Raw genomic sequence first — 26,945 nt, 5'->3', positions numbered from 1 at the left:
TTATGGAAGAGTCCTTATACTGTCCCTTCTATTTGTGGTCATCTGTCTGCTGTGTCCTGGGCTGGACGTGCTTGAAGGGCTGGATTGTGACAAAGCTAGGCTGCTATTTTCCCCAACCTACAGAGAAGGGGCACTGTTAACTAGATCTGGAACCAATGCAAGAAGGCTGGGCAGGTGTTTTTTGTGAAAGCTATTCAAACCAGGAATTTTAGTGATTTTTATAGGCTTTCCTACTGGAACTTGAGTTCTTACACTTTTTTCCTTCTAACTTGTCAAACGTGAGGAGCAGAGAAGATGTGGCATTGTGTGCGGCCAGAGAGAGGGAACAGGAGTCACTGCCGCTCACCAAGCCCTCAGGACGGACCTCAGGAGGTCCGGCCTGAGGGCTCCAGTTTGGCACTGAGTGGGCTCACTTCGTTGTTTGAGTTGTGCACAGGCAGACTGTTACAGGGAGGGCCCGCCCGGTAGGAGATCAAAGCTGAACTGGCATTCAAAGCTCAGTTCTTTTTGTGGGGGCCTGACAATGGAGACCAGAGGGATGTCTGCAAGGAGAATGAGGAGGAAAAAGAGGAAGTTGAGGACTGCAGTTTCCTTTTTTTTTTTGTTAGTTGGAACCTCATTGCTACAGGCAAACAGGACTTTGACGTCTGAGGATTTGCTGGTTTTGATCTTGGATGGCTTGTGGGATGGGAAAGGGATGACGGCTGGTATCGGGGCCACAGCAGATGGGGCCTTGGAGGTTGAGTCCATGATGCTGACGGTTGCAACCACATGAGGGAAAGCTGTGGCGTGTGACACCAGGGTGCTCAGGCCCAGCGATGTCACAAAAGCTGTGTTTAAGAGCATGGCTGATGTCATTATGTAAGAAGAGGTGAGTCTAGCACTGATGGCAGCATGAAGGAAGATACACAGCACTGGGGTTGCTGAAAGGCCGTAAAACGGATGCTGGAACAGAAATGGTGATGTGACTACTGGAGAGGGCCTGGGCTATCTGCCACACGGGGGATCTTCCTGGCTGAAAGAGAATAGTACGTTGGCATCTCCTGATGGAGAATTAAATGCTTGTCAATGACAACAGAGTCTTAGCCATTCCTTTTCTCCCTAATGAAGCAGCCAGCCCTTCAGGTTTGGCATGTTGGGGCTTGGGGTTTAGGCAGCAATGTTGAGAGGGCTGTGGGGTGCTATGCTTTCCAGAGTTGGCACCCAGGCAGCCCCAATTTTGCTCAGTAACAGCAGATTGGTTAGGCAAGTCCTGAAATGGGGGGAGGGACCTGGTGCTCTGTGGGTCAGGTTTCTGTGCTGCCACATCTGTGAATTCAAGTGTTCTTCTACCATGGAGTTTAGTGCAAATCAAAAACGATCCCATCTTCTGTCACATAGTACCCTTGTCCCATGAGGCGACTCCTGAATGATTAAAACACAAGCAGTCTAAGGTGGTGGATGGAGAAATGACAGTCTGACTTCTCAGATATTTCGGTTCTGTCCATCTCCCCTTCATCACTCAACATTCGCCTGGTGAGGTCACCTCCAACTATGGGCAGAGGGGTTTCCAGAGTGTAGCCACTGTGATTTGAAGATGTCCTGCTGCTTGTGCTATTTGCAGATGATGGTCTAGGAAGCACAGAGTTAGGTAGCCTGGATTGTGCAACTTTAGGTTTGGCCCAGAGCTCCCTGAAGATCCTGGCAGAGAATTGTACACCAGCCTGGACTGGTTTGGAAGACTTCCCTTGCTGAAGTCTGGAGGTGTTCTTTATCTTTAACTTCTTTTTCCCAGGACTTGGCTTTGTGTTCCACCAGAAGGAGGTCAAATTGCTTTTTCCAGCTGGTGACTGGCCTCAAATGGCTTAGCTAATATGTCTTGTAGGTGAGGGATCTTGTGCAAGATTTCTTTGTCTCGGGATCCAGTTCTCCACAGTGTTTATTTGGGTAAAATTCTCTCTCTGAACGTCTCCTGTAAGGCTTGTTGTTGTTTTTGGTACCATTTTGGTGTTTTTTGTCTATTGTGGAGGACAAAATTCCTTTGCCATTTAAGATCTTCTCTGGAGAAGGTGGCACTGATTGGACATCAAGACTGGCTTAATTAAGGGTGGGGTGAAGACAGCTGAAGATGAGAGAGAGCAGGCGGTGACCGCAGCAGTGGCTGCAGAGGTCATTTTGACTTTGGCACCATCTGCCTTCACTAAGTAAGGAATTTTCTCTAAACTGACTACAGGAACCTGAACGCATGGTTTGTCCCTTGATCCTTTTGCTGAAAAGACTGTGTGCTGTTTGATGCTGGAGGTAAGTAGATTGTCTTTGGGCATTTTGAATGGCTATGAGGTGCTGCTGGCAGAGATATGGCCACTGAGACAGGCTTTTCTTTTCATCTGTACTTGTGATGTCCTGGAATTGGAAGGTGGAGACACTGGAGAGGGAGAAGGTCTGCACATTAGATTGTATCTTTTCTCTTGAAGAAAATGTAGATGTTGGCAGATAAAGGACAAATGTCAACCTAGTTTATTGGTGGGGTGGGTAAGGAGGCTTCCAGAGAGAATGTGGGGAGGGTCCTCAATATCTTTTACTGCCACATTAGGTAGGTACTGTATCAAGTGAAGTTGCTTTCCAAAAAGTGGAAATAATGTGCTGTTGAAGTTTCATCTTGAACCTGAATCTTATTCATCTAGAATCCAAGGTGAATGTGTGAGCATGTTTCAAGGAACAATATCTGGGCCATAGAAGTTTGTTCATATGGAGGACCAAGGATCCTGCTTGGACAATTAGTGTTAAGGGAAAAGGATGGTTCTGAACAAGGCCGTTTCAGTGAATGAAATTGTTCTCCAGCCCAGTTCCTGCAGGCTTATGCTTTGGTTTTAGGATATTGGGGAGACAATAAAGGAGGCAGTTAAAACTGAGTTCAGAGATTAAGAACCCTTGGAATTAGTGATTTCATCAGTAATAGGAGACTTGCTCTTGACACAAATCTTGACATACTTGACTCAAGTATTTACCACTTTTGGGTAAATGTTGGCATCAGGGTACTTGTGTGACCCTGAAAGTGAGGGCCTCCTTCACTTTTGTACCTAGGCACCTAGTCCTGGCTCTAGTTAGCAGTCATAGACAGCAGTGATGGCAATTTTGGTGACAACTAGAAGCTAGTAAGAGTGTAAAAAAGGTGAGTTCCATAGCAAGCCACCACATGTAGTCTTTGAAAAACTCACAAAAAGATAGTTACCCCATGAGCACATGTAGAACAATCTTGGAGAGGCCTTAAAAGAATATGTATTGTTGCCTTACTTCCTATGTAGCACATGGTGGGCTATACATACAATAGTGACTCAAACAATCAGATAAACATGTTATTCCATATGAAGACTTAGATGTTGTATGACTATGTGAATTCCCTTCATAAATTGAATTTTATTTAGTCTATTATATTCCTCCTGGAAAGCTACAGTGAATTTGCAGCCATGCAGTTATGTTATTTCCTAGTAAGTGTTTGCTTTATAATGAAGGAAAACAAGCATATTTCTTAAGGAACAGGTGTAGTGTTCATAGTCAGGAGAATAGCAAATAGCAATGTCCTGCTGCCCTGGAAACAGCCTGGTGTCCTAGCAACAAGCACATTTATTTGCCTGGCCTCCCTGGTGGAGTTCTGTCAACACAGGTAAAGGGCTTACCTGCAAAACTGAAGTGACAGCCTTTCTGTTCCAGAGTAAAGCCAGGCCCATATACGTAAACCTGGAAGTGGAGGAGAAACCAAATCATTCTGCCAAGCAGCCAGTGTCTTGGAAGCTAAAAGAACAACAATGTAGGAGTTAAATTTATTTACATTTACTCTTCATCTAAACGGGCTAGACATAAGTTTCTTTCTTTAATTATTAGCTCTCCTAAAGGAAGGATTAAAAATGTGGTGGTAGTGGCTAACACCATGATCTATGGCTCTGCTCCCCCTGCCTTATTTGGGTTAAGAAGTGCAGTATTTCCCCTAAAGTTCACTTGACCTCTGCTATGTTTTAAGCCATAAAGACTGGGAGAAAGCGGACAGGACATATCCTGGTAGTGATTTAAAGGTTGTAGCTTTCCTTTTCCACATTTATTTTACTTATAATCCCTAAATTCTATGAGAATGGTTAAGATTTTTGTTCTGGAAAATGTTCAAAATATCTCATAGTTGGAATATCTCAAAATGGCATAGCACATAGGGCAAATTTTCTGATGCCAGGGCAGAAACTTTACATATATATATATATATATATATATATATATATATATATATGATAGATAGATAGATAGATATGGAGACCTAGATATAGCTATATAAGTATAGATATATAGGTATAGCTATCATATATATTACGTATATAATATATTCATATATGTAGTAAAATTGTACATAATTTTAATGATTGGATAAAAGAAATTAAATACTTAAAACTTTTTAAAAGTAAAATGTTTATTGGCGTGTTGTGTCTTAAATAAGACTTTTATTCCTTTAGAATGGTTTAACCCTTTCTATTAGTTGGTGTCATAGTCTAGTAAGTCATATACACATACACAAAATGTTGAAAAGTTTTTTCATAACTAAATTATCAGAAGTAAAAAAAAAAAACACTTTAATAATGAATGTCAGCTCTTAGTTTAGTCTCTAAAGGAAATTCAGCCTTTCATTTTGACTCAAAATGATATCATAAAGTTCTAGTGAATTAGTATTTAAAAAACTAACAAGGACAGTCATAAAACAAATAATAAAATTAGTTTAAAAAAATTCAAGTGGATGCCTAAAAAAATGTCTTTGGTAACTGGGAAGATAATTGTTTATAACAAAGAACACGTTGAGTAACTAGCTATTGTTGTCATTATGACAATTTTGGCTTTTAGAATGAAGTATGACACAGAAGGAAATAGTTTCTTACCTCCAAGTTGGTGACCAACCAACCAATTTAGAGATAAAAACTATAAATCAATTGCATTATATTTCAGCTGATTACATTTCATTAATTAGTAAAAGAAAAGCACAAACCAATGAGAGACTTTTTGTTTTTAGTATGATTGACAATAAAAAACAAATGATGCCGAGTGATGACCTGAGGCAAGTTTCAGCAGAGCATAGGGAGAAACTAAGAAATAATCACAGATAAGGCCAATAAATATAAGGTTAGTCTTGAAGAAGATAGCAGAAGAATATTTTTGTTAAAAGTAAATATAGAGAAAGTACTACATGTGCATAGTGTTGATATCTTAAATAAACACCCAAATATATTTTATTTTAAGCGTTTAATTAAATATAAACAGCACACAGCAGTTACATTAACTTCTATTTTAGTAACATGTTTAAAGCCGATTACAAATCCCCTAGTAACAATGTAGCCACAGATTTTCTTGATAAAAAAATTGTTTCTCTTCAGCACTTGGTTCTGAAAGACAATGTATTTTTTTTAACACCAATGAGATATTATTTTGTTGGCAAAGTATGTGAATTTTGACGTTAAGTATGCTCATTGAAATGCATTTAATTTTCCAAAGGACCGTTCTATACAAGGTTAAACGTTAAGGTTTAAGAGAAGTTTTAAAGTCTTGTTAAACATTTCCTAAGAGTTCACCTCACTTCCATTTTACTTCTGCTTCTCTGTGGTCACTACTACTGCGCAAGAAGCAATTTTGCAAGCATTTAAATGGCGGTGAGCCATGTATGAGTCAATTAGATTGCCTATTTTTTAAATCTCTCTAACAGTTTATAGAACAGACTAACCCCTTCTCTCACACTGCCTGAGGCCTGGATTCTGCCCTTTTGAGGAAGAATACATGAGACCGAAAAAAAAAAAAAATCTCAGTGAGATCAGGGCAGAAAATTAGTATCCAATTTTCTCCCTCTCCTACTTTAAAAAATGACCTACAAACTCCTCTTGATATCTATTTGAAACACCTATACAATGCTCAGAAAACAGTAATTGTTTAATAACAGAGTCCAACAGATTCCCCCATCCTAACAAGCCCCCAGCCCTTTATTCTTCTGTATTTGTTTGTTTTAGGTCAGCTAAACCATGTTGCTTATCAAAATTGCAAGTAACTTCCCATTAGAAACCCACTTTCTATGAATGCAGGTCTCTATAGATAGAAGAGAAAGTCAGTGATGTGAAACATAGTCTATTCAGTATTACTCTAGGCCAGTATTTAACAAAGCTAAATATAATGGACTAAGGAAAAGAATAGCATGGATAATACGTAAAGAAAAGGAGTTTGAAAAAAAGATTTTCGTTGCTTTTGGTGCAGCAGACTTGCCTTCTTTCCTCTTTTTCTTCCTTTCTTCCATCCTTCATTCCTGTGTGCTGGTGAAGCTAATATGAGCATTAGTTTGTATTCCCTGAGTGAGGGCAGATGCTTAGGCCACTAGTGATGAGAAGTGGACGAACAGCGTGGTGAAAAAATTCAACCTGGAATTTCTACTTAATATGTTTGCATCATAAGAACTACTTGGCCTGCCTTGATAAGATCATCAGATGCTATTTTATTCAACAGGTATGTTCTGTATTAGGCAATACAGCAATTGATGTTGGCCATTAGCTACATACCGTGTTTCTCCAAAAATAAAACCTAGCCGGACCATCAGCTCTAATGCGTCTTTTGGAGCAAAAAGTAATATAAGACCTGGTATTGTATTACGTTATGTTATGTTATGTTATGTTATGTTATGTTATGTTATGTTATGTTATGTTATGTTATGTTATATGATTTGGTCTTATATTATAGTAAAATAAGATTGGGTCTTATATTAATTTTTGCTCCAAAAGACGCATTAGAGCTGATGGCCTGGCTAGGTCTTATTTTTGGGGAAACACGGAAATATGATAAAAAAGGCTCATGTGAGCACAAAGAAAGGAATGATTATTTTTTCCTGGAGGTTGGGATTAGGCTGTATAGAGGAGGTAACATTTGGCTTGTCCTTGGGATATAAGAAGTTCACCAAGGGGATAATCTGGAAGAACAAACACGATGAGCAAAAACAAGATTTAAAAGTATACAGTGCGGCACTGGAGCTCCACTTCCAACCAAGCTGGAATAACAGGAACCAGATTTATCCTCTTACCTGAACCACCTGAAAAACCAGACAAAATACATGAAATGATGGTTTCAAGATATTATACACAAGTAACAAAAGACAGTGATGGATGTAAGATGAGGAATAAGTAAGATGAACCCTGTGATTGTCCCAACTTACCTAGACATAATTTTCAGGCCACACATGGATCAGGGAGAAGGAACCTAGGCAGGGCCCACTGGTCTCCCTGAGTTGAGGAGATGGAGCTGGGAGTCTCAGGAGCCAGGGTGCTTATTTCCTACAAGGAAAAGTACTGGAACTGCAAAGAGAAAGAACTCCAGAGATCTGAGGAGATTCCCCCTGAAGTCTTCAGCTAAACACTGATTAACATACTCCTGTGAAGAAACTACCTGAGGCTGGGGAAAGAATAACCAAGTGGATTAAAAGGAATAATCCTTAGAGTTAATCCACTGGTGGATATGGTTCCTGTTCCCCTAGCCAGAGTGAAAAACCTTATAATTCAGAGTATTGAGTAGAAATGTTTTGCGCCAGTAATGGGATGATATTAGCCCTAGACTCAAAGCTGCTCTAGTCCCACCCAACAAAGCTCAAAAGCAAGAACTGTTATTAATTTTCTATTGCTGTGTAACAAACTACCACAAATTTAGCAGTTTAAAACAACACTAAATATATTTTACAGTTCTTGTGGTCAGGAATCCAGGTACAGGTTAGCTAGCTGGTTTCTCTCCTCAGGGCCTCACCAAGCTGCAATGAGGTGAGGTTGTTGGCTGGGGCTATGATTCTCATCTCAGGCTTGGAGTCCTCTTCCAAAATCATTCAGGTTGTTGGCAGAATTCACTGTTTTGCGGTGGTAAGACAGAGATCCCTCTTTTCTTGCTAGCTATTGGTCCAGGACAACTTTCAGGTCCCAGAAGGCACCCACAAGCAACAGACCAATGGAAGTGTGGTCTCTAATGCTTCATCTTCTTTTAAAGGTTCCTGTGATTTGGTCAGGTCCACCCAGAGAATGTCTCAGTGCCTGATGTTGTTCTAAATGCACAATGTCTGCCAATTAAGTTCACGAACTTGCCACTGTGTGCTTACATTAGCAGCACGGTACAAATAGCTCGGTAAGGCTTCATAACTTTGATATATCAGTGTCTCAGCTGTGTTCATGTGGATGTGTGGTATTGTCTTGCTGAGTGGTGTTCATTCCTGTTGTTGCATGTTTTTGTGTGCCAGCGAGAGAATGTCTGAGCTTGAATTAAAGCAATGAACAATCATTAAATTTCTTGTTAAACTTGGCAAAAGTGGAACTGAAATCAGGGACATGTTAGTCCACGTTTATGGGGATAATGCCATGAAGAAAATGGCAGTGTACAAATGGATTAAACGTTTTTCTGAGGGGAGAGAACACATCACTGATGAAGAGAGGTCAGGGTAGCCAGTAACGAGCAGAACTGATGAAAACATTGCAAAAATTCATCATTGCGTCAAAATCATCGGCTGACTGTGAGAAGCATAGCAGACCAAGTAAATATTGATAGAGAAATAGTTAGGAAAATCTTAACGGAAAATCTTGGCATGAGAAAGTTATATGCAAACATGGTCCTAAAGGAGCTCATTGATGAACAAAAGCAAAGGAGAGTCGAAGTTTGCAAAGATCTTTTGGAGATACAAGGCAATGTTTTGGGCCATGTTATCACTGGTGATGAAACATGGATGTACTAATATGACCTTGAAACAAAGCATCAAAGTGCACAATGGAACTCAGCCAATTCTCCACAATCAAAAAAAGTTCCATCAGTCCAAATCAAGAGTTAGAACAATGTTGCTAAACTTTTTTGATATCAGAGGGATTATTCATTATGAATTTGTACCATCTGGACAAGCAGTTAACCAAGTTTACTATTTGGAAGTGCTGAAAAGGCTGCGTGAAAAAGTTAGACGACCTGAACTTTTTACCAACAATTTCTGGCTCTTGCATCACAACAATGCACCAGTTCCCACGGCACTGTCTGTGAGGGAGTTTTCAGCCAGTAAACAAATAACTGTATTGGAACACCCTTCCTACCCACCTGATCTGGCCCCCAATGACTTCTTTCTTTACCCAAAGATAAAAGAAATATTGAAAGGAAGACATTTTGATGACAGGCAGGACATCAAGGATGATACGATGACAGCTCTGATGGCCATTCCAGAGAAAGAGTTCCAAAATTGCCTTGAAGGGTGGACTAGGCTCTGGCATCGGTACATAGCTTCCCAAGGGGAGTACTTCAAAGGTGACCATAGTGATACTCAGCAATGAGGTATGTAGCACTTTTTCTAGGATGAGTTTGCTAACTTAATTGGCAGACCTTGTATTAGTAGCAGCTTCATTCATAATTGCCAAAACTTGGAAGCAACCAATATGTCCTTAAGTAAGTGAATAGATAAACTGTAGTTCATTCAGACAATGGGATATTATTCAGCACTAAAAATATATCAGCTATTAAGTAATGAAAAGACATGGGGGAAACTTAAATGCATGTTATTAAGCGAAAGAAGCCAATCTAAAAAGGCTATATACTATGATTCCAACTATATGACATACTGAAAAGGGCAAAACTATGGAGACAGTAAAAATATCAGTGGTTGTTAGGGGTTATGGGGAAGAGAGGGGTGAATTTTTAGGACAGGGAAACTACTCTGTATGATACTATTAATAGAGCGGTGAATACATTTTATCATACATGTGTCCAAACCCATAGAATGTACAACACCAATATGAATCCTGATGTAAACTATGGACTTTGGGTGATAATGATATGCCAATGTTTGTTCATCGATTATAAAAAATCCATCACTTAGAAATAGGATGTTGATAGTGGAGGAGCCTCTGCATGTCAAGGGCAGGGATGTAGGGGAACATTTTGTACTTTCCACTCAGTTTTGCTGTGAACCTAAAACTGTTCTAAAAAACAAAGTTTATTAAAAGTTTTTAAAAAATAAAAATATTTAAAACTGGTATTTATGAGTTACTTAGTATGTTTTACAGCATGTCTAAACTCGACTTCTTAGCCACTCAGAAATAGTTTGGATTTTCAAATATTTTTCATACTTTTATAATGTTAAAGGAAAGCACACTTCTATCAAAATATCAGATAACCATATTCCTTTTAGGAGGCAAAAGAACTATAAAAACGCTAAATGTGCTGATGAGGTACACAATGTGACTATATATACCATATGTTTTTGAAAACCCTTAAAAGTATATATAGCCTACATTATCTACTAGAGAAGGAACAAATTTCCTAGTTTCCTCTTTTAGTACAAGTGAAAATAATACAGTGTTGTATATTAAGACAGACATATACACACAAATATATATAAAGACATGCAAATTCACAGATGAGGAAGTCAGAGAACTGTTGAAAATTATGTTTCTGTCATATACTAGCTTCCTGACATGTATAAATTAATTCATATTCTGAGACTCAATGTCTTTACCTGTAAAACTGGGATATGTCACAGGGTTATGATAACTAAAATGAGATAATCAGATAAAATTCTAGAATTATACCAGGCACATAATAAGGGTTTAATGAACATTGGTAAATATAACAAATAATCATTAAAATTATAAATATTAAGTATTATTATTACATTCATCTAACACTTTCTCTGACATTTTATTCCATATAATTTATGACACTTAAAATAAATAATATATCTTAGTGAAATATCTATATTTGTCTCTTAACTCTGAAAAATACAAAACATGCTTTTAATTAAAATTTTTAATTTTTGGAATTCATCAATTTAAATATCTGGTCACTGGATTTTAATATTGAGAAACTAAAAAGATGAAATGAACAATTCACTTATAAATGACTGTTTCCATCTTTCACAAATGCAAACTCCTAGTCATTATGAATGCATTCTCCTTCCCCTAGTTGCCTATTGATTGAAGAATATATAAAACTCCAGTTTACTCAGAATGTAAGCAATTGAGATAACCAAATAATTTAAAAATACCTATGCTTCATACTTGCAAAGAAAATCTCAATCACAATAAATTCTAAATAGGGAAGCTAATTTAGAGAACTTTCTTCTTTAATTTGGTTTTCCATGTTATGCTTTGAATAGTATTTTTATAGCTTCTATAAACAGTCACGTTCATGTTAATATATGATTTTCAAAAAGATGATGCTGACGCACACTAAAATCTTTAAATTACTCTGAATAATGTAAAAACATTTTAGTACAATTTGTGCTAAATAAACTATTTAAAAATATAATTTATTTTTAAAATTATTCTTGTCAATCTCATATATTTCAAAAACACATATTCTATGTGTGCATAGACTTTAAAACTATGTTTGCATATGCTAAAGAGCTGAATTACACAGTAAAACTATATTCCAACTGACCTTACGTAAAACATACAAACATATATATATGTGTGTGTATGTATGTATATATGTAGCGGGGGTGCCAAAAAATGTATACAAATGGACACTTTGATCAACGTTGCTCAAGCAGTAGTTCGCCATAATCAGAAGTGTCTGGATACGGATGGTAACCACTTTGAGCACCTCTTGTAATTGCAGAGGTCAAATGTGACTTGTATTCATCTTTTGTTATTGGTATATTTTGAGTATTACAATTTTAATGCAATTTTCCTTTCTTAAAATGTGTATACTTTTTTTTTGGCACCGAGTGTGTGTGTGTGTGTGTGTGTGTGTGTGTGTGTGTGTGTGTGTGTGTGTATAAAATCTTGAGCTGTAATAATGACTGGATATGAATTCTGAGAACCTGAAGACTAGTATTCATGCACAATATATTCTGGAAATAGCTGAGGAAAGATTTTTAGCTTTTCAAATTTAGTCTTTAAAAGATAAGATGTACCGTGTATATTTGTGGAAATATTTTGTATTCTTAAAATACCTTTAAATGAAAATGGCTTCATTGAAAATAATGTGGATAGACTGAGTCATCTTGTTCAAAATAGAAAGCAGATGAATTAATATAAAGGATAAAAGTCTTTTAAAAATAATTTACTCACAATATATGTAAATACAATCATTATGCTATACACCTTAAACTTATATAGTGCTGTAAGTCAATTATATCTCAGTAAAACTAAAAGAAAAAGTTGCTGAAATGCCAATGCTTTTCTTCATAAAGTAAAAAAGGAATTTGAAAAAAATATAGTTAAATAAAAGTATCAACTTTTTCAATTAAAACTAAATCATTAAGATGATAAATCTTATTGGTGCATATAAAAGACAGTATTAATAACTAATATTTACTAAGAGTTTTACAGCTTATTAAATTATTTTTATCAATTATCTTATTTGTTTCTCACAACCACCATCTGAGGCGGGCATTATCATAATTCTCATATGCCAGATGAGAAATTTGAGACTCAGAAAAGATACTCCCCATTTTCATGATTTAACTTTTCTGCCAAATCACAGCAAAGATAGTTTTCCCTTTCTGTAGGCAGTAGAGCTATTTTTTGGTTTGTAGTTTTGTATTTTGTTTTTTTAAGTTCCATGCCACGGAAATAACAGTTCTGAATAGGTGGTGATGTGATTCTGTTTCTTCCCCCAAGCTATGATAGCTAATGCTGCCTTGTTAGGACTAAAAACAAACCAAAACTCTCAACTATTCTGAGATCCAGAAATAGATATCAAGTCAATCCTGGCTCCCTCAGGAATTTAGGTTGGCATTTAGGGAGTGGGATTGTGTGTACTCTGGCATTAGGAATCACTCTAATGCTCAGTCCCACTGACGTTTACTAGAATATTAGTTTGGGGGAAGTATAGGACAAGGAAACAGGCTAGAGGTCCCATAATGTAAGTAAAAACACAAGAGTTCCATACAGAGTTTCAAATTTCATTCAATCTACTATTTCAACTAAAAGACATAAAATGCTTTCCAAATATTGTCTCCTTTGCTAATGTGAGATTGCCTTCTACTTGGAGGTCATATATTTTAGTCTCTACACAGCTCTCAGAGTGTTCTGTAAGCCAAGTAGTTCTGTTTTTAGAAACATGTAAACTAATGTAGTTATCTGACAAAATTAGATTAAGATATTTGACTGGGGACTGTGAAATGGAGTACTTCCAGTTCACGAATCTGGAGGGCTTATATTGAAGAAGATTTGGAAAAAGAACTATTAACATGGATAAACTGAAACATTACATAATATTAAATGGGTTACTCATCAAAAAGGTAAAACAATCCTAAATGTGTACATACCTAACAACAGGGCTTCAAAATATATGAAGCAAAACTAATAGAACTAAAGGGAAAATCCATATTCATGTATGGAGACATCAATAATTCTTTTTTGGAAATGAATAGAACAATTTAATAAAAAATCAATAGGGTATAAAAGACTAATATTATTAACCAACTTGACCATATTTACATTCACAGAATATTTCACCATCAGCAGAATACACAAATTTTCCTAATGTACATGGGGGGCGGGGAACATTTACCACGACAGACTGTAGTCTGGACCATGAAACAAATCTTAACAAATTTAAAGTATTAAAAATGTACACAGAATAGGCAAATTCATGGAGACAGTAGAAAAGAGGTTACCAGAGGCTGGAGGAAAAGAGAGTTACTGTTTAATGGATGAAGAGTTTCTCTTTGGGATGATGAAAAAGTTCTAGAATTAGATAGTGGTGATAGTTATACATCGTAAATGTGCTTAAAGCCACTGAATTGTCCTCTTAAATATGCTTAAAATGGTAAATGTTATGCATGTTCTACCACAATAAAAAATCAGTTGGGAAAGAAAACCACATACAGAGTGCATTATCTGACCAGATTAGAATTGAACAAGGAAACAATAGAAAGATATCAGGGAAATGTTCAAGTATTTGGAAATTAAACAACACATTTCTAAATAAACAACATATCAAAGAGGAAATCTCGAGGGAAATTAGAAAGTATGTTGGATTGAATGAAAATACAACATATAAAAATTTGTGGAATGTAGCCAGTACTTAGAAGCAAATTTATAGAACTGAATGTTGATGATAGAAAAGAACAAAGGTCTAAAATTAATAGCCCAAGTTTTCAGCTTAAGAATCTAGAAAAAGAGAAGCGAATTAAATGCAAAGCAAGTAGAAGAAAGGACATAACAAAATAAGAATGGAAATCAATAAACTTGAAAACAGAAAAAAACAATGAAACCGAGAGCTGATTCCTTAAAAAGATCAGAAAAATTTATGATACTCTAGTCAAACTGACCAAGAAGGAGAGAAAAATACTAATTACTAATATGAGGAATGAAAGAAGGGCCACCACTAGAAACACTACACACATTACAAGGACAATAGTGGATAATAATTGAAAAATTAATTCCAAGAAATACAATAACTTAGATGAAATAGACCAATTCTTTGAAAGACACAAATTAACAAAGCTCCCTCAAGAAGAAATGGATAATGTGAATATTTACTAAAGAAATGGAATTTATGGCTTAAAACTTTCAACAAGGGCGGCCGATTGGCTCCGTGGTTAGAGCCTTGGTGCTTATAACACCAAGGTGTTCGATTCAATTCCCACATGGACCAGTGAGAAAGAACAGCTTGAGTTTGGAGCTGAGCCACCGGTGGGTGGCCCGTTGGCTCAGTGGTTCGAGCGCAGTGCTCATAACACCAAGATCGCCAGTTCAATTCCTGCATGGCCCAGTGAGCTGCGCCCTCCACAACTAGATTGAAAACAACGACTTGACTTGGAGCTGATGGCTCCTGGAAAAACACTGTTCCCCAATATTTGTCAATAAAAAAAAAATTTTTTTTAAACTTTTAGCAAACTGCAGGTTTCACTAGTGAGTGAAAGATATTATAAGAATTCTACCACAGTCTGGTGTGAGGCTAGCATTACCATGACAGTGAAACAAACAAACAATGAAAAGAAGAAAGAGGGAAAGAAAGAGAATATAAACATAAATGTTAGTAAAGTGAATCCAGCAATATATAAAAATGATACTTTATAGTAAGTTGGATGTTTAGCCAAGGAATGTGGAATGTTGATTTTACATTTAAAAGTTATGTAATTTACCATATCAAAAGAATAGAAAAGAAAAATTACACAATCATCTTAATGGATGCAAAAAAGCATCCATATTTAAACTTTTTAAAAGCTTATCAAACCAAGAATAGAAAAAAAATTCCTCATTTTAATAGAGGGCACCTGTAACTAACATATTAATGAAAGACTGAATGTTTTTCCTTATGACTCGGTACAAGGGAAGGATGCCCACCCTCATTGTTTCTATCCAATACTGTACTAAAGGTCCAGGCCAGTACAATAACACAATAAAAATAAATTAAATAAATACAGATTAAAAAGACAAAATAAGTCTGTCTCTATCGGCTGACAACAAATAGAAAACCCCAAAGAATGTAGGAAACAGCTACTGGGGCTAATAAGTGAATTTAAGAAAGTCACAGGATTCAAGGTCAATATACAAACATCATTTGCATTTCTATAATCTAGCAAGAGCTATTAGAAATTGAAATTTGAAAAGAATACTTTATAGAATAGTATAAAATATGAAATGTTTAGGTATAAGCTAATGAAATATGTGCTAAAATTATAAGTTATTGATGTAAGAAATAAAAGACCCAAATAAATCGAAAGTATACTGTGTTCATGGATTTGAAGACTTAATGTTATTAAAATGTCAATTGTCCCCAAATTGATCTGTAGAGTTAATGAAATCTCAATAAAAATATCAGCAGAGTATTTTGCAGAAATTAACAAGCTGATTCTAAAATTTCCATGGATAAACCAAGAACCTACAATAGCCAAACAAGAGAACACTTACCATACTTCATTCAAACTCATTATAAAGCTACAGTTATCAAGATATTGTATCACTGGTAAAAGATAAACATATATCAAATATATGGGAGTGGAAGGAGAACTGACTCTGGGTGGTGAACACACAATGGTATTTATAGATGATGTAATACAGAATTGTACACCTGAAATCTATGTAACTTTACTAACAATTGTCACCCAATAAACGTTAATTTAAAAAAAAAGAAAAGAAATATACAAATGAAAACTAAAAAAAGAGAGAAATAAACATATAAATCAATTAAATAGAATAGAGTTCAGAAATAGACTCATAAAAACTGGTCAATAGATTTTCAACAAAGATGCCAGAGAAATTCAATGGTGAAAGGATAGATTTTCAGCAACTGGTGATCAAACAACTTGGTATCCACATGCAAAACTAAAAAAGAACTATCTTTCTGTTGCTGATTTTTAATACAATTATTATGATCAATGAACACACTTTGTATAATTCTGATTTATTTAAATTTGTCAAGATTTGTTTTTGCTTCATGTATTTAATTTAAAGCCTTGTTATTAGGTGCATACCCATTTAGATTTATTATATTTTCTTGATAAAGTGACCATTTTATAAATCTGTAATATCCTTTTGTACAAATTCCTTATAATATTCCTTGTTCTGAAGTCTACTCTGACTGATATTAAAATAGCCACTCCAGCTTTCTCTTGATTATTGTTTGCATGGAACATCTTTTCCCATTCTTTTACTTTTAATCTATCTAAGTCCTTATATTTAAACTGGATTTCTTGAGACAAACATGTAGATTTTTTAAATCCAATATGACTACTTTGATCTTTTAATTGGTGTCTTTAGACCATTTACATTTAATGTAATTACTGGTGTGGTTGGATTTAGGTCTATTATTTTGCTATGTGTTTTGTGTTTGTTCTGATTTTTTGTTCCCCTGTTCTCCCTTTCCTGTCTTCTTTTGGGTAGTTTATTTTGTATACTACTTTTTAGTTCTCTGTCTCTCTGTCTCTGTCTCTCTCATTTTTCTAGGGAAAACTTCCTCAACCTCAATACTACTGATATTTTGGACCAGACAATTCTTTGTTCTGGACAGCTGTCCTGTGCATTGTAGGATGTTTAGCAATATTTCTGACCTCTACCCACTAAATGCTAGTTGCACCTCTTCCCCAGTGATGGCAGTCAAAATTGTCTCCAGACATTGTCACTTGTACCCTTGTGGACAAAATCACCCCAAGTTGAGACTCTGTGCTCTAATTATTACAACAGCGATGCTTAACATTTCAAAGTCTGCTTAAACTAATGTTTTACCATTTAAGTAATATGTAGAAGCTTTACAACCATATAAGTCCCTTAATCTCCCCCTTTATGTTATAGCTGTCAAGTGTATTAAATCAACATGTATTAAAAACCCCATCAGGCAATGTTAGAATTTTTCTTTCAGCAATTATACGTATTTTAAAGAACCTTACATAAAAACACAGTCTTCGATATTTACCTAGATATTGCTGTTTTTTGTTCTTCTTTCCTTCCTAAATTTCCAGATTTCATCTGGTATTATTTTCCTTTAATCTGAAGAACTTCCTTTAGCATTTTATTCCTTTTTTTTAACATTTTTTTATTAGTTTCAGGTGTACAAAACAATGTAATAGTTAGATATTTATCATTTATATCCCTCACACAGTGATAGTCCCGCCATCTACTACCCCTCTGACATTTCCACTGCATCTATTCCTAATGCTGTACTCCACTTCTTGTAACCATATATATATATATATATAATTTAGCATTTCTTTTAGTTAGCTATGTTTTCTCTTAGTTCACCTTCATCTGAGTATTTATTTATGTTCATTCCTGATGGTTATTGTTGCTGGATATAGAATTAGGTTGACAATTCTTTCCTATCATTTTAAAGATGTTGTTCTACTGTCTTCTAGCCTCTGTGGTTTCTGATGAGGAACCATCATTGTTAACGTTATTATCTTTAGCTCTGAAGTGAATATCTTCTAGGCAGCACATACAAGTAAGTAGATGGGTCTGGTTTTTCATCCATTCATCCACCCTGTGTCTTTTTAATTGGAGCATTTAGTCCATTTACATTTAAAGTAATTATTAGTAGGTATGTACTTATTGCAATTTTGTTAATTGTTTTTGTAGTTTTTCTCTGCTCCTTTCCTCTTCTCTTGGTCCCTTGTCTTATGGTTTGATGATTTTCTTTAGTGTTATGTTTGGTTCCCTTTCTCTTTATTTTTTTGTCCATGTATTATAGGTTTTTTGTTTGTGGTTATGAGGTTCATGTATATTGACATACATATGTGTATATCTGACCATCAGCTTTAAATACACTGATATATATATATGAGTATATATGGGGGTGCCAAAAAATGCATACCAGTGGACACTTTGGTCAATGTTGCTCAAGCAGTAGTTCGCCATAATCAGAAGTGCCTAGATACTGATGGTAACCACTTTGAGGACCTCTTGTAATTGCAGAAGTCAAATGTGACTTGTATTCATCTTTTGTTGTTGGTATATATTGAGTACTACAATTTTAAAACAGTTTTCCTTTCTTAAAATGTGTATACATTTTTTTGTCACAGAGGGTGCCAAAAAAATGTATACACATTTTAAGAAAAGAAAATAACTATTACAATTTATATATATATATGTAATTTAGCATTTCTTTTAGCTAGCTATGTTTTCTCTTAGTTTACCTTACCTTCATCTGAGTATTTCTTTGTTTATGTTCATTCCTGATGGTTATATATATATATCAGTTTATTTAAATCTGATGGTCAGTTAAGTTAGATCATATTCTAAAAGCATTACATTTTTACCCCCCTTTATGTTTTATGTTATTGATGTCGTATTTTTCATCTCTTTAATTTGAGTACTTATAGTTCATTTCATTACTTTTGTCTTTTAACCTTCATACTAGCTTTTTAAGTTAGCTGATTCCCTGTCTGTACTATATATTTGCCTTTACCAGTGAGATTTTTTTTTTTTTTTTGTCATATATTTTCTTATTTCTAGTTATGGTCTTTTATTTTCCACTTAAAGAAGACCCTTTAACATTTCTTTTAATGACTGTTTATTGATGATGAACTCCTTTAGTTTTTGCTTTATCTCTCCTTCAATTCTGATTGATAACCTTGCCGGGTAGAATATTTTTAGTTCTAAATCTTTTCTTTCAGCACTTTAAATATATCCTGCCACCCCATTCTTGCTTGCAAAACTTCTGAAAAATCAGCTAATTGTTTTTTTGGGTTTCCCTTGTATGTAACTAGTTGGTTTGCTCTTACTGCCTTCAAGATATTCTCATTTATCTTTAACTTTTCCCATTTTAATTATAATACGTTTTGGTGTTTTCCTCTCTGGGTTCTGCTTCCTGGACTTGGGTGTCTATTTGCTTTCCCAGGTTAGGGAAGTTTTTAGGTACTATTTCTTCAAATATGTTTACTGATCATTTCTCTCTGTCTTACCTTGGGGACCCCTATAATGTAAATGTTAGAATGCTTTATTTTCCCCAGAGGTCCCTTAAACTATCCTCATTTTTAAAACTCCTAATTGGATGATTTCCACTGTTCTGTCTTCTCAATTGTTGATCTGTTCTTCTATATTATTTAATCTGTTGTTGATTTCCTCCAGAATTTTTTTTTCTTTCAGTTATTGCATTTTTCAACTCTGATTGATTCTTTCTTACATATTCTATTTGTTGAGTTTTCACCATGCTCCTCCATTCTTCTCCCACATTCAGTGAACATGTTTATAACCATTACTTTGAACTCTTTATCAGGTAAATTACTTATCTGTGTCTTATTAGGGGTTCCAGCTTGTTTTTTAATTTGGAACATATTTCTTTGTCTCTTCATTTTGTTTAACTTTATGTATTTGTTTCTATGAATAAGGCAAAACAGCAACCTCTCCCAGTCTTTAAGGAGTGGCCTATGTAGAGGTGACCCCTATGTAAACTGTGTGCCAGGCAGCTTTGACAAGCAACTGGAGCTGGAATAGATACAGGCTAGGGTGTCCAAGGTTGCTCTGCACTGGAGCTGCCCTGGTGGGATGGCTGGAGCTGGAGCAGTCATAGTCATGGGATTTCAGGACATTTCACACTAGGACCAGCCCAGTGGGATGGCGGAAGCTGGGATGGGCACAGGCCAGGGGATCCTGGGACATGCCACACTGAGGCTACCTTTGGAGGAACTATTGAAGCTGGTGGGCCAGGGGCCCAGGACACACTGAGGCAGCCTTGGCAAGCCAGCTTGAGCACCTGGACAGTGCAGGGCTATATCCCATGCAGGGCTATAACGGAGAACGTAAAACATCATGTTTACCAGCACTTCTGATCCTGGAGAGAATTCCACCAGTTCTCCAGTCATTTGGCAGACACTGTAAAAAATTTTATTTACTTCACCTATAGTCTATGTGCCCTATAAACTACTGGATTGTTTGTTTGTTTGTTTGTTTGTTTGTTTGTTCTGCTGTGCCCCGGGGTGGGTGAGTCTATGCCTTGGCCCCTCAATGGTTTTCCTTCCTACTACAGGACTCAGCATGAGGGTGAGGTTCCCAGTGTTACTGTGTCTCCATCTCATCTACCCTTCTCAATGTGGTCCCTCTATCATTTGTTGTACTAATGCTGTTCAATCAGCCTTCAGTTCTTCTTCAGGAGGAATTGCTTTATATGTAGGTGTATATTTGATGTGTCCATGGGAAGAGGTGAGTTCAGGGTCTTCCTACACCACCAACTTAGACCCTGCCCAAGATTTTTACGTTACATTTAGTTTTCAGCAATTTGGTTATAATGTGTCTGGGTGTGGTTTTCCTTGAGTTTATTCTGTTCTATGTCCACTAAACTCCTTGAATCTTCAAGTTAATGTCTTTCACCAAATTTGCAAAGTTTTCAGCCATCATTTCCTCAAATATCTTTTGAGCAAATATTTTCACACAGATTTATTTATTGTTATAAATATTCAATTTTTGATGAAGTTCCATAATTCCTTGATGTTCTATTCAATTTTTCCAATCTCTATTCTCTTTGTTTTCAGATTGGATAATTTCTACTAATCTATCTTCAAGTTCACTGACTCTTTTCTCTGTGATCTTTATCCTGCTATTGAACTCATCCAGTAAATTTTATATTATAGACGATTTTATTCATTTTCAAAAATTCAATCTCTTTACTAAGAAGTTTTATCTTTCCTTTTATTTTATTCCATGTGTTTTTTTTTGTGTGTGTGTTTTTTTAACTTTTGGAGCTTATTATAGTATCTGCTTTAAAGTCTTTGTCTTACAGGTGGCTGAATGGATAAGAAAACAAGATCCATCTATAGGCTGTCTGCAAGAGACCCACTTCAGATTAAAAGACACAATAGATGGAAAGTAGATGAAAAAAGATATTTCTTGAAAATGGAAATAAAAATACCTGGGATAGCAATACTTATATCAGACAAAAAGACTTTAAAACAAAGTCTATAATAAAAGACAAAGAAGGATGTTTCATAATGATAAAGGGATCAATCCAACAAGAGGATATAAACATTGTACACATTTATGCACCCAATGTAGAAGCACCTAAATATTGATGGACATAAAGGGACAGATCAACAGTAACAGAGTAATTTTAGGGGACTTTAACACCCCATTGACATCAATGGATAGATCATCCAGACAGAATATCAACAAGGACACAACAGCCTTACATGACATATTAGACTTGGTAGATTTAATTGGTATTTTTAGAGCATTTTACCCCAAAGCCACAGAATATACATTCTTTGCAAGTGCACATGGAACAATTTCCAGGATAGACCACATGTTAGGCCACAAAACAAATCTCAATAAATTTAAGAAGATTGAAATCATGTCAAGCATCTCCTCTGATCATAATGCTATGAAACTAGAAGTCAATTACAAGAAGAAAACTAAAAAACACAAACACATGGAGGCTAAATAACATCCTACTAAACAATGAATGGGTTAACAAAGACATCAAGGAAGAAATAAAAAGATACCTTGAGACAAATAAAAATGAAAACACAATGACCAAACATCTATGGGACACAGCCAAAGCAGTTCTAAGAGGGAAATTCGGAGCAATACAGACCTACTTCAAAAAACAAGAAAAATCTCAAATAAATAATCTAATCTTACAGTAAAGGAACAAAAGAAAAGAAGAACACAGGAGGACCGGATGGCTCAGTTGGTTAGAGCGCAAGCTCTGAACAACAGGGTTGCCAGTTCAATTCCCATATGGGATGGTGGGTTGCGCCCCTTGCAACTAAAGATTGAAAACGGCAACCGGACTTGGAGCTGAGCTGCGTCCTCCACGATTAGATTGAAGGACAACTACTTGGAGCTGATGGGCTATGGGAAAACACACTTTTCCCCAATATTCTGTAGTTAAAAAGAAAGAGAAGGAGAAGGAGAAGGAGAAGGAGGAGAAGGAAAAGAAGAAGAAGAAGAAGGAGAAGGGGGAAAAGGAGAAGGAGAAGAAGAAAGAAAGAAGAAAGAAAGAAAACCAAAAGTGACTAGAAGGAAGAAAATAATAAAGATCATCAAGGATATAAACAAAATAGAGTCTAAAAAAACAATACTAAAGATTAGTGAAACCAAGAGCTGGGTTCTTTGAAAAGATAAAAAAAACTGATAAACCTTTAACCAGACTCATCAAGAAAAAAAGTGAGAAGACCCAAATAAATAAAATCAGATATAAAAGAGGAGATGTGACAACTGACATGCCAGAAATACAAAGAATTATAAGAAAATTATATGCCAACAAACTGGACAATCTGGAAGAAATGGATAAATTCCAAGAAACATACAATCTTCCAATATTGAGTCAAAGAGACAGAAAATCTGAACAGACCCATAACTAGTAATGAAATTGAATCTGTAATCAAAAATCTCCCATCAAACAAAAGTCCTGGACCAGATGACTTCACAGGTGAATGTTACCAAACATTCAAAGAAGAATTAACACCTTTTCTTCTCAAACTATTCCAAAAAATTCAAGAGGAGGAAAGACTCTCACTTCACGATGCCACAATTACCCTGATTCCAAAACCAGACAGACACATTTCAGAGAGAGAGAGAGAGAGAGAGAGAGAGAGAGAGAATTATAGGCCAGTGTCCTTGATGAACATAAATACAAAAATACTCAACAAAATATTAGCAAACCAAACTCAGCAATACATTAAAAAGATATACCATGATTAAAAGGGATTTATTCCTGAGATGCAGGGTTGGTTCAATATCTGCAAATCACTAATGTAATACACCACATAAACAAAATGAAAAATAAAAATCATATGGTCATATGAATAGATGCAGAAAAAGCATTTGACAAAATCCAACATCCATTTATGATAAAAACTCTCAGCAAAGTGGGAATAAAGGGAACATATCTCAACATAATAAAGGCCATATATGACAAACCCACAGCTAACATCATACCCAATGGGGAAAAGCTAAATGAATTCCCCTTAAGATTAGGAACAAGACAAGGATGTCCCACTTTCACAACTTTTATTCAACATAGTATTGGAAGTCCTAGACACAGCAATCAGACAAGAAAAAGAAAGAAAAGGCATCCATATTGGAAAGGAAGAAGTAAAACTGCCATTATTTGCAGATGACATGGTACTATATTTAGAACACCCTAAAGGTTCCACCAAAAAACTGTTAGAACTGATAAATGGATTCAGTAAAGTAGCAGGATACAAAATTAATATTCAGAAATTAGTTGCATTTTTATACACCAGTAATAAACTATCAGAGAGAAATTAATAAAACAATCCCATTTACAATTGCATCAAGAAAAATAAAATACTTAGGAATAAATTTAACCAAAGAGGTAAAGGACCTGTACTCAGAAAATTATAAAACATTGAACAAAGAAATTGAAGAAGATACAAATAAATGAAAGCCTATACCATGCTCATGGATAGGAAGAATTATTAATAATATAGGTAAAATGTCCATACTACCCAAAACAATCTATAGATTCAATGCAATCTTTATCAAAGTACCAGTGGCATTTTTCACAGATATAAAACAAATAATTTTTTAAAATTATATGGAACCACAAAAGACCCCAAATGGATGCAGGAACCTTGAGAAAGTAGAACAATGTGAAGGTATCATGCTACCTAATGTCAAACTACAAGCAAGGTCTGACAATAAGTTCGCAAACTTGTTGCAACGATGTTGCTAACCTTTTTTGATATCAGAGGGATTATTCATTATGAATTTGTACCAACTGGACAAACAGTTAACCAAGTTTACTATTTAGAAGAGCTGAAAAGGCTGCATGAAAAGTTAGACAACCTGAACTTTTTGTCGACAATTTATGGCTGTTGCATCATGATAATGCACCAGATCACATGGCACTGTCTGTGAGGGAGTTTTTAGCCAGTAAACAAATAACCGTATTGGAACACCTTCCCTACTCACCTGATCTGGCCCCCAATGGCTTCTTTCTTTACCTGAAGATAAAGAAAATATTGAAGGGATCACATTTTGATGACATTCAGGACATCAAGGTGTAATACGATGACAGCTCTGATGGCCATTCCAGGTAAAAAGTTCCAAAATTGCTTTGAAGGATTGACTAGGCACTGGCACCGGTGCATAGGTTCCCAAGGGGAGTATTTTGAAGGTGACCATAGTGATATTCAGCAATGAGGTATGTAGAACTTTCTCTAGGATGAGTTTGCGAACTTAATTGTCCAACCTTGTATACTACACGGCTATAGTAATCAAAACAGCATTATACTGGCATAAAAACAGACACATAGATCAATGGAATTGAACAGAGAGCCCAAAAGTAAACCCACACCTATATTGTCAATCTAAGACAAAGGAGGAAAGGCTATATGCTGGGTAAAGACAGCCTATTCAATAAATGATGTTGGGAAAACTGGACAGATAGATGCCAAAAAAAAGAAGAAAATAAAAGAAACTACACCACCTTCTTACACCATATACAAGAATAAACTCAAAATAGATTATAGACTTAAATGTTAAGACCTGAAACCTAAAACTCCTTTAAGAAATTATAGGCAGTATACACTCTGACACTGCTCTTAGTAATTTTTTTTTATATATCTCTTCAGGCATGGGAAACAAACAAACAAACAAAATAAACAAATGGGTCTTCATCAAACTAAAAAGTTTTGTGGAGCAAAGGAAACCATCAACAAAACAAAAAGACAACCTACTGAATAGGAGAAGATATTTGCCAATGATACATCTGATAAGGGGTTAATATCCACAATTTATGAAGAACTCATACAACTCAACACCAAAACATCAAACAATTCGATTAACAAATGTGCAGAGAACCTGAATAGACATTTCTCTAAGAAGACATACAGATGGCCAATAGACATTTGAAAACATGCTCAACATCACTAATCACCAGCAATGCAAATTAAAAGCACAATGAGATATTACCTGAAAACTGTCAGAACGGCTATCATCAATAAATCAACAAAGAAGTATGGTGAGGATGTAGAGTAAAGAAAACCCTCATGCAGTGTTGGTGGGATTGCAAATTGGTGCAGCCACTATGGAAAACATTATGGAGTCGCCTCAAAAAATTAAAAATAGAGCTACCTTATGATCCAGCAATTCCACTTCTGGGTATTTAGCAGAAGAAATCCAAAACACTAATTCGAAAAGATATGTGCATCCCTATGTTTGTTGTAGCATTATTTACAGTAGCCAAAATATAGACGCAATCTAAGTGTTTATCAATAGACGATTGGATAAAGAAGAAGTGGTACATATATACAATGGAATATTACTCAGCCACAAAAAAGAATGAAATCTTTCCATTTGTGACATGAATGGACCTAAAGGGTACTATGCTAAGTGAAATAAGTCAGACAGAGAAAGACAAATACCATATGATTTCACTTATGTGTGGAATCTAACAAACATACAAAACAGAAACAGACTAAAAAATACAGAGAACAAACTGATGGTTATCAGATGGGAGGGGAGTTGGAGGGCTGGGTAAAAAGGGGGAAGGGATTAAAAAGTACAAATTGGCAGTTACAAAATAGTCATGGCGCTATAAAGTACAGCACCGGGAGTATAATCAATAATTTTGTAATAACTGTATATGGTGTCAGGTGAGTACTAGGCTTATGGAGGGCAGGGGGGATGTCACTCCATAAATTATATAAATGTCTAACCAGTATGCTGCACTCCTGAAGCTAAGATAATATTGAATGTCAACTGTAATTTTTAAAAAATTTAAATTAATAAAGCTAACAATAGTCTTTGTTTTATATTTTCTACATCTGTGACATCTTGGGATTGTCATATGTTGGCTGTGTTTTCCTTTGATAATTGGTCACATTATCCTTGTTCTTTGCTTGTCAAATATTTTGGATTACATTCTGGAATTTTTGAATATTGAATTGTATAGATATGAATCTTGTTAAAATTTCTAAGGGATGTTATTATTATTATCATTATTGTTATCATTATTACTGCTTTAGCAAGTGATCAACTCAGTTTCAGACTGCAAGTTTTAAAAATCACTTTCTAGACGGTGGGCAAGTCCTGTGGAAGTGCAGCGTTCTCCAACGCACAGGGAAGCGAGCAGATTCTATGTGCTCCCAGGGACTAGAGTGGAAGCTATGACGGATTCCCAACGCGACTCGGCCCCTAGCTGCTGGGTCACCTGCACCAACTTCTGGAGCACCCAAAAGGGAGTTCTTCTGTTTGCTGAGATTATAGTCTGCTTGGTGATGCTGATATGCTTCAGTATCTCAGCACCAAAATACTCCTCCCTTTCAGTGGCTGAGGAGATCGTTGCTGTGTTTTTCTTGGTCCTCTACTCGTGTAACCTGCACACCAAGATAACTATCGTCAACTGGCCCTGGTGTGATTTCTTCCGAACCTTCATAGCAGCGATACTTTTCCTGATCACCTCCATTATTGTCCTTATTGAGAGAGGAAACCTCTCCACAATCATCGCAGGGGTACTGGGCCTAATCGCAACAGGCATCTTTACCTATGATGCCTCTGTCACCTTCCCCTTGCGATAATAAAGACATACAGCAGGTGGCT

At 35.9% G+C, this 26,945-nt stretch overlaps 2 pseudogenes across 1 annotated transcript; one reads left to right on the top strand and one right to left on the bottom strand.

The window, feature by feature from the left end:
- On the bottom strand, positions 1 to 2,438 carry LOC109452330 (ataxin-7-like protein 1 pseudogene; annotated as a pseudogene).
- On the top strand, positions 1,961 to 26,945 carry LOC109452338 (proteolipid protein 2 pseudogene; annotated as a pseudogene). The gene is made up of 2 exons (XR_016021148.1): positions 1,961 to 2,280; positions 21,157 to 26,945. The product of XR_016021148.1 is annotated as a proteolipid protein 2 pseudogene (transcript).

The sequence above is a fragment of the Rhinolophus sinicus genome, chromosome 4 (genome assembly GCF_057876585.1).
Source record: "Rhinolophus sinicus isolate RSI-liver-muscle chromosome 4, RSI-T2T, whole genome shotgun sequence".
Taxonomy (NCBI): domain Eukaryota; kingdom Metazoa; phylum Chordata; class Mammalia; order Chiroptera; family Rhinolophidae; genus Rhinolophus; species Rhinolophus sinicus.
The sequence above is the reverse complement of the archived record's forward strand: the minus strand, read 5'-3'. Positions and strand labels throughout refer to the sequence as shown.